Here is a 10,174-nt window from a genome sequence, read left to right on the forward strand (position 1 = left end):
TCAGGTAACAACGCTCAATATTTTGGCGAGACACCGGGACATGTCCACTCCTGTTTCAGATATTTTTGAAGAGATGTCCGGACATTTCCAGCTGCATCTGTGGGAACAAACTGGAGGTGATTGACAAAACATGAGGCGACCAAAAACTGATGTCTGATGGGACGTGTTGACATTTTCAGCCTTCTTTGTGACTGTTTTTGATGAAATATTTAGGACATTTCCATCCTTGTTAGTGGCAACAAAACTGGGTGGTTTGACAAGATTTGAGAACATTACCAGCTTGTGGTGACAAACCTAAATGTCTTTGACAAGATAAGACAGACAACATAAAATTAAACATATAGAAACATAAATAATAAATATTTCAACATTTAATCTGTTGATTGTGTTGGATGAACTTTATACTCGGTCTTGTTTTATGAATGTTAAACACACTGTGTGTGACAGGGATCAGTGTGTTTTCACATGCATCAGTCAAATGACGACAGACCTCTGAGAGAACGAGGATGAAGTCTGTAGTTATCGTTAAACTGTCCGCCATGACAGCCTGATGTATCTGTTAGGACAGGACACGCCTCTCTGCTGGATGTTTTTACAGGTGTGACGCGCTCGATGAATATTCAGAAAGCGTCCGTCCCTTTTATCGATCGGCTCAAACCTCCTGGCATGAAAATCACCGGCGACAAGGCCGAGCCGCCCACCGCACCGATCCATCACCTCCCATTTTATGGCTTCCACCTCCAGATCAATACAAGCCTGCTGCTGTGTGTGTGTGTGTGTGTGTGTGTGTGTGTGTGTGTGTGTGTGTGTGTGTGTGTGTGTGTGTGTGTGTCAGCCTGGTCTGATTCAGAGTGACGAAGTGCTTCAGTAGTGTTGATGAACAGAGCAGAAAACGGTGCGTTGATGAATGTGTGATAATGCTGCTGGATTTATCTGCAGTCAGACTCCGAACAGTTAAAATATGAACACGGAGGATGTTTACTGTCGTCGGTCCGGAGCTCAGAACAGCAGTTTGTACACTGTGAGTCCAAAACGACTTCAGGGAAAGAAGGAGATATATTTTACTTGGACACAGAACAAAATTTACCCTCTGGATCAGATTATTTAGGAGCATTTTTTGGGCAATTTGGATGCAAAACACAACGTACAGCGACTAACGTATGGCTGGTCTCAGTTCAGTGGACTCTTCTAGACGTCCAGGGAAACATGTTTCCACCCAGTCATCGCTCTCTTGGTCTGTCTGTCAGGATTTAGAGAGAAAAACAACCACCGACGTCAGCAGAGTCAGTTTACATCGCAGCAGGAGGGAACATACGTCTAGCAGCTCGCTTTCAAACTGGGCTTCGTTTGGATGAAGACTGTGAGTCCTGCAGGATTATTAAACCTCTCTAGTGAAGGTGTGGAGAGGTTGTGTTTTTGTAATCACACGTGTTCCTCCTCCTCACGTATGGTTTGTATCCTGCACGTCCTCAGCAGAAAACATTTTACCTCGCGGCCAAATCATGTATTTACAACCACGTGATGCAAACTTGTTGTGAAAAAAAAAAAGCGTTGCAAAATGACTCGTTTGACTGTCAGAATTTGAGCCATTTGGTCTGCTGACATGTGAACGAGCTGCAGGATGAAGTTACTTCATCCTGATTCAAGTTAGCAGAGAGCTAAACTGGAAGTGAGTCTCACTTTGTGGCCCCACGAGGAGGCAGATCCCGGTACGAACGGTGCTCCATCTCTGACAGCGATACAGATTTACCTCATTAGATTCACGATGAAGACGGACAAAGTCTGCGGAGGAGGAGGAGGAGGAGGAGGAGGAGGAGGAGGAGGAGGAGGAGGAGGAGGAGGAGGGCTGGATGAATGTGTCCAATTAAAACTTTCACTGGAGAAGCTGCTGTGTCTGAGGAGTGAAACCAGAAGTCAGCGGTGAGTTATTTTGGTTGGTTTGCTGTAAACTTCGACTCGTCACTGGCGCTGCGACTCGTGGACGTTTTTTGGCGATCGGTCTCGTCACTGAGTCACGAGGACGTGTCGTTGGTACGGAGTTGTCGGTGGATGTTGGTGTGCGCGTCGTCAGCCAACATTGTTTTGAGTTCTGCTGCCTCGAGCTATCATTTCTTATATTTTGGATCACATTTTTTTTCCCTGTTTTCTCGGCCAGAATGCAGCAGAAACAATTATGTGAAACCTCTCGTCACCCGGAGCGACTCCGCCAGGACCCGGCGCATCGATTTAATGACAAGGAATCCAAAAAAGGCTCTCCTTCACTTGAGCAACTTGGAATTTCACTTATATTTTTCTTATTTACACACGGGATGTAACACTGGCTTGTTTTAAACTGCCGTTACCCATAATGCCTTGCGTCTGGCGGTTGACCTGGATCACTTTCTCACTCCTAATTAAAGACACAAGCTGCTACGTGAGATGTTAAGTTGGTCCATTCATCAAACTGTCAATAATAAATCAGATATTTTATGTTTTTAAACGAACTCCAAGAATAAAAACATTTTTCTTCTTCACGTCAGCAGTTAATTTGTCAGCTTTAAAGCTCCTGAAATAGAGCCGTGAATCACACACCTGCACACACACACACACACACACACACACACACATATTTCGTGCAGTGTTGTTGGATAGGTGCCCCTGACGAGATTTCCCATTGGATATACGGGACCATCTGTGGGTTCACCCCGGCTTTTGTTTGCCGTCTGAATTAAATCCCGGCACCAGCCAGTAGATCACGATGTCCGAGCTAACAGCTCGCTGCAGCAGCACGATACACACACACACACACACACACACACACACACTTATCTTCAAGTACATACTCAGGATTTTAAATGTCAGGAGCAGCTTTGACTGTTTCAGATGCTGAGATCTGCTGGATGTAGTTCAACATTATCCGGGACTTTTCCTCAGTTTCTTCCTCTTTGTCGTGTTTCCTGCAACTGATTTAAGGTTTAAGTTCAGATTTGCAGCCTCACAAAGTCACTGACATGTAGTTCAGGCTCAGATTTAAAGAAAAAACACTTAAAAATCTATATTTTGGGTTCCAAACTCTCAAACACAGGTGTGGAAATAGTTTGTAGTAGCTGTTGCGATTGATGAAATTATCATCTTACGGCAAAGACAGCAAATAGATTCATTCAACTCTCTCGGCTCGCTCACTTTCTCCCACTTTAAACCCCCAAATATTTCCAAACTGTTGAACTAGCGTTTCTCTAGGAAACTAAGTCCTCCGTGTCTCCTCTTCCTCTGCTGGAACAGTCTGAAGCTGCTCAACCGAAGGCCAGAACAACTTTAATTAATGAGGAAAATGGTTACCATTGTTTTTTGAGAAGGATGAAAGATATTTCCACGTGATTTAAACAGACCAGGTTACTTTAAAGAGCCGCTCTTCTATCACCAGCAGGAAGTAAAGCAGAAGGAGCGTCTGTGCAGCTCGTCTGACGTTCGTATTAATCTTTACCACGATCTTTCCCTTTAACAGAGGAGAAGTAGTAGAGTCTGCGTGAGAAGGATGTGCCGGATGTCTGGGTTTAAAAGGCCACGAGTCGAGCGAGCGCTGCTGTTTATATCCTGTGTCAGACGTCAACTTGGTACTTAACATACATATTTTTTAATCCAAATCTTGATCTACTCTTGAACCTGAGCGAGTCGCACTAACGTTAAGTATCGTCATTACATAACTTCAGTTCTGGACGCAGCAGCTGTCAGGCTGTTTTAGAAGTCTCTGACGATCGACACGTTTAAGGTGAGTTGTGTTTACCAACGTGCACGAGACTTCAGATATACACACTAACTGTGGCCAACACACACACAAATCACAAAGAGGGAGAGTTTGAAAATTATGTAACAGAACGTAACTGCACAATCGTCCAGTTTTGGTTTCTGTGTGTGTTTTTTCTCAAATTACATCATGTCGGCTTCTCTCAGCCTCGTTATGGTGTGTGTGTGTGTGTGTGTGTGTGTGTGTGTGTGTGTGTGTGTGTGTGTGTGTGTGTGTGTGTGTGTGTGTGTGTGTGTGTGTGTGTGAGGTGGTAGATGAGATTCCCTCCAGCTGTTCCTCGGTGTGTACTGTGGGCTGTTATAGGCCTCGACTGATCCTATTAGGACTCACTTTATAAACACACACTCATTAGAGGGGAAAATGACTCCACTCTGCAGATTAAACACACACACACACACACACACACACACACACACACACACACACAGTACGGTCTCTTAGACAAATTAAACACGCTGAGATGAAGATGTGTGAACATGAGCTTCATGTTTCATGTTTGGGAGACTTTATAAAGAAAGTTATAAATATTCTAATTTTTAACCAGCAGCATTAAAGATCTATACGGTGTTACAGGTACAGATGTTCTGTTCATCGATCAAACGCTGTTCAATAAATGATCAAACGCAGTGGAGTCAGAGCCAGATGTTCCTGAAGGAGACCTGCTCACATGTCCAGCTGATTGTGTGGCAGGAAGGCGACGAAAAACTGCTGCACCAAAACTCTTATTGTGAAAAAGTTGCTTGTTTCAGACAGACAGACAGACAGACAGACAGACAGGCAGCAGGGCAGCAGGTGAGGGTTTGGATGGAGGTGAATGAGGCTCATGGGAAAAAAATGGCGGCCGTCACGCTCGGCGTCTTCACCTCAGATTAACACCTCCAACAGGAAGTGATCAACATCTGGACCGCCTGCTGGAGACGTCAGAGGTGAGGAAAGACACTCGCTGCCTCCGAGTCTGTGCTCAGGTGTCACACTTCACACTTCTACCTGTCGCACGCACACACACACACACACACACGCACGCACACACACACACACACACACACACACACACACACACACACACACACACACACACACACACACACACACTCATACACACGCTGATATTTGAGTGCTGTCAGCGGCTCACAGCGACCTTGGATCAGATCGACTGCAGCCTGTGAACTAAAGTGGATGTTGTGTTTAATCAAAGTCAGAGCTTCAGCTCAGTTTGACACCAGCTCTCATGACCCGACACTCTGAGGAGGCAAACACTGAAATCTGTAGAAGAAGAAGAAGAAGGAGAAGAAGGAGAAGAGAACAGCGAAACGAGGACAGGAATCAGTCAGAATAGAAGAAGAAAAGAACAGAGGATGAGGAGTGAGGGGAGAGAAAGATGCAGATATTATTATAAAACATTCAAATATTCAGATATTTCCCCTTGAAATGAAAATCACCTAACCGTGCTGAATCCCAGTGAATATATGAAGTGAGTGTATTCAGTTTATCTCCACCTCTGTGTGTTGATGGCTTCAGACAGCGAGCAGAAGGAAAAAGACCAGCAGCCTGTAAACATTTATTTATCTGCGACATTCCCCGAATAATCAGCGGAGCCTCCTGAGCATCGCGCCGGCCCGCAGTGTGAGACTGTGGATTTAATTAAACACAAGTTCAAACAAGCAGAATGGATAAAGGAAATGACTTTTTATTCATTGTGCAAGATGTTCTGGGACTGTCGACGCCTCCGCCTGGATCAGCTTCAAATATTTACAGAATTAAACTGAACAAAAGCCGCAGACGGTCTGCTGATTTAACCGTCTCACGGCCTCAAACCTTTTTCTTTCTGCTCAGCTCAAAGAGTTTGAAACTTCAGACCGAGGTGAAGATGAGTCGCTTCCTCCTCCTCTGAGGTTTTATGTGACACGATGGCACGCTGACAGTACAGACGGAAGCATTTGTAAAGATTCCTTTTCTTGTTTCTGACTGTTTGAAATCAAACAAACTCACACTGAGGGAATTCAAATGTGGCTAATCTCAGAAGAGAGGCAGTATTTTCGTGTTTCGAGGAAACTGTTTTCAGACGATAACAGACTGAAATCTGTTAAACTCTGAGTTCATAAACTTCATTTTGTTTTTTAACGTTGCATCAAGACGTGTTTCTCAATATCAACTCATCTGACATTGATCAGATGTTCTGTGGATGCTTTTATGTATTTCCTGAAACAGTCCGGTAGGGAAGAAGCTGCAGCTACATGTTGAAGGAGCCGACGTCAGAATCCATCCATGACATCCATCTATCAAGTAATAAAGAACTCGTTTGTATTCATTACTGCACAGAAACACAGATTTACAACTTCATTCATCAATTTGGGTGAAACTGAATCATATTTTGAATGTTTGGCCTTTCTCAGGCTCATCCTTCATCCAAGTTTCATGGACTTCTCCTCAGTAGTTTTTGTGTTTTCATCCTGCTGACAAACAGAAACAACTGATTCTATCCAGCGTTTTACAGCCGAGTGAATCTGTTCAGTGTTGGTTTTATCTATCGCAGGCCGACTGAACCGTTCGACTACGATGGTGGAATTGATTTTGCGGACGCTTGAGTTGGAGCTCATTTTGAACATTTTGTCACTGAGTCCCGCAGCGTATTTACTTCACAGTCTTCGCTGCTGACACGACTTTACTTCCACGTCACATCATGAATGCATCACTTCCAACACACCCACTGTGCTGCCAGGGTTTGTTTTTTTTTTTTTGTACTCGAGGAAATGATCTAAATCCCTGCTGGTCACCTCTTTGGACTCGATACCCTCTCTCACTCTCACAGCTATTATAAAATGAAATAAATAAAAGAATCAACAGCAGTTTTGCAGTGAAAATAACCTGCGAATCAATTCCACGCTCAGCAGATTCCTCCTGGTTGTGTTTTTCCAATTAAGTGTCTGGATGGCTGCGTGGAGGGAGGAGGTGTCTGAGGGGAGGTAAGTTGTTTATTTTGGCCAGTAAATGACATTTATGCAAATTCCCCTCGGGATGGATTGCTGACGGAGGTGTGCGGCGTGTCGATGCAGACGTTTTTACAATCAGTCTGCTCCTCCGGACTTCGGTGTAGCGGCTGGATTAAGTGAAGAGCGGCGGCGGCGGTGCTGAGTCTTCAACTGCAGGACACCAGGAGCTGAACGAAACACATGATTAGCAAGTCAGAGGCTGAGGATGAGATCAACACGCTCATCAGGAAAGATCTGAAACCTGAATTACAGAACAGGTTTGTCTGTGTCCTCTGAGACGCTGCAGGTGAAGATGTTTAAAAGACACCGTGTAAAAATGTGAATGAAACAGAACCTGAAGTCATTTTCAACCTACAGTAGATTCAGAACACAGAAGGTAGAGAAGATATTCGACTGGGGGACGTTGGTGATGTTGTTGGAGCGTCTCCATCTGCGATCGTGGCGACCAAAACAGACATTTCTAAGACTGACCATGAAGTTTTCTGACCAAGTGGGATATCTGCCTAAACCTTAGCAGAGGATAATCAGAGCGTCCAGTTTGAAGTCATCTGTGGTTTTGCAGAAACGTGCTCAGCAGATGGGGAGATGCCGACTGTTTGGGAAGTGACGAGGCTATTTGTCGAAGTTCTGAAAGTGAAATTATTTCCTAATATACGATGTTGTTCATCAGTCCAGCGTCTCACACAGGAGAAAGGTGTCGATCCTGAAGCCACTCGATAGAAAGATGTGTTTCCAGCGATCAAAACAAGTATTCTCAGCCTAAATGTGACCTTCTCCCAAACCTGACCAGTTCATAAGCACAGAGTCAGAAACACTTGTCATTATTCATTCCCGTCTCGTACTCTGGCTGGAATAAGCAGGGATGGTCCTGCAAAACACGTCGTCTGGATGGCAGCCTGGGCTCCAAAACCAGAACCAGAACCTGGTATGTTCCTTTAAAGGTGGCTCCATCGCCACTGGCTGACAACATGTTTGATCTGTTTGTTCGCTCTACCAGGTGAGTTAAACTTTTTAATACAGCTACGTTTTTACTCTCACTGCACTGAGATCAGGATTCATGATTCTTATGTTTGTGTTTTGCTCTGGACAGCAGCCATGTTGTCAATGTTGTCTTGATGCCCCAAAGCTCATACTTAAAAGAAATAAATGAAGTTTATGAGGCACAACGTTGTGTAGCCTCCTCGACCTCGTCCCTGATTGTGCAGTCAGACCAGATTTCGCCTCCTCATGTCCGTGTGGATCACAGAGAGACACATTAAGTTGATGGACTGAACTGAACTTCCTGTTTCACTCAATCCGACTGGGCTTTGGCGTGCGAGGCGTGCGAGGCGTGCGAGGCGTCTGCCCCCTGGTGGCCAGAGAAAGCATTAAACAGCTTTAAGGTCGGAGGTCGTGTGAGGCGTGTTGACTGATGCAGATGGTGAACACGAACGTTTTGAAAGAAGAAATACAATTAAAGAAGAGAAACAGAGCGACGGCAGTCAGACGGCTTGTTAATCCTCAGCGTGACCAGCTACTGACTCCTCTAAGCTGCAGAGGAGCCGTGTGCATGCACGAGTATCGCTCCATCTGTCTGTTTGTGGGCCTGTCCACACTATGACTGTTTTCAGTGTGTGTGTGTTTGCAGCCAACACCCCGGCTCATCCCCACTTTTTCCTGATTTCCCCTCGGTAAAGCGCTGCGGCTGTGTGCTGACCTGCAGCTCATTATACCCTCTGCTGAGTCTCTTCTTCATGCTTCCCTCTCCTAATCTAATGGGACTCTCTGTCTGTCTATCTGTCTCCAGCAGCCGTCCATATCAGGGTTCCACCAAAATGACTTTCTGAAGGCCAATGCCAGTATTTTTATTATCTAAAGCCATTATCTTCCACTGGTTTTATGCCAAAAGTTCCCCCCAAAAATTACAAATAATGTTTCTCTGAGAATTTTCCCTCTTGTCGATGTGGAGAAGGCCCCTGAATCTGAATTCAAATCGTAATATATTAATATATGTATCTGTGCAACTCCGGGAGCGCTTGTGCAAGGACGTTTCAGGTCCCGGTGCAGGAAGTTAAATTGAGGCGGCGCGACACAAACAAATGTAAACTAACGATGTGACTAAATGCTGCCTGCAGCCGGTCGATACCAACAGCCTCAGAAAACAGACTGTGGACGGGTTTAATTGGTTAAACTTAAGTGTTATTGGCTTCAAAAAGGTGGATGGGAGCTGAACAAACTGATTCAGGCTCATTAGAGTTATAGACAGAACTTAAACTTCTGATTTGAGCCACTGATTATCTTCTATACTCCACTGAAGACGTCTCACTTTCCTCAGTTCATCCTCTGTGGACAACAAAATCACCAGAATAAAATGTTCACAGTTTATGTTTCTGCAAACCACTGATATGTTGATGCTTTATGTTTCTTTATGTTCAGTTTTCATGTTCATAGCTGTTCTTGTGCTCCGGTCAAGTACAGCTCGAGAAGATTAAACCTGGGCTCGATGGTTCTGTTGATACAAACTGCTGGAAAATGAACCTTGTGTCAGTGTTTCTGAACAGGTATCTGGTGTTTGCACACTTACGAATGTTGAGACGCTGTCTTGAACGCCGGTCTCTGGCTTGGTAGCCGCCTCGACAACCATCCCTCCTCTTCCTGACTCAGACACATCGATCCAAACGCGATATGAAATGTAATGATGATGCTGCACCAAACGATAAATGTGAGCATGTCTGAAGACGTTTAGAGCAGCTTCAACAGGGACGTGAAGACAAGAACAACCCGCTCTGTGGCCAGCAGAGGGCGATGTACCAGCGCTTCCTTCCATGTAATTTAGTTTCGCCAATTATTTTATTTTCCTTTTTTCTTTTTGTGTAGCTCAGTGATTAGTGTTGTTACCGTACAGCATGAAGCTGCTTCGGGCCTTCAGCAGGACGACAAGTTACAAACTGGACGGTTTCTGTGGTTTCAGACGCTGTTTCCTCTGTTTTGAGACATGCAGTGTTACGCGTCTCTTGCCTTCGGGCCACAATATGTTGAACTTGACAGCTTCAGCCGCCACATAATAAGATGATTGTGTGGTGACGCAAACGGTGTGGCTTCCGTGTAACTCCGGCAATCAATCCAGCCACGTCGACTCCCTTCAGAGAGCGGAGCGGCACAACAGGCCCGTGCTTGTACTTCAAATCACTGAAGTCATAATTTAATTTCACACCTGCTCCTGCTTTCACTGGATACAGATGAGCTGTTTCTCAGGTGGAAAGACTTCAGCACCTGCTGCCCCGTCTCGTCTCGACTTGCTCCGACTCGACTCATTTATTCAGCCCCGCATCGTGATCCCTGAAGGACCAGCGTCGGCTCGGGATGGACTGATGTATCAGTCAGCTGGAGACACTTCATCAATACGGCTCTGTTTTAAATA

Source organism: Acanthopagrus latus, chromosome 23 (genome assembly GCF_904848185.1).
Source record: "Acanthopagrus latus isolate v.2019 chromosome 23, fAcaLat1.1, whole genome shotgun sequence".
Classification (NCBI taxonomy): Eukaryota; Metazoa; Chordata; class Actinopteri; order Spariformes; family Sparidae; genus Acanthopagrus; species Acanthopagrus latus.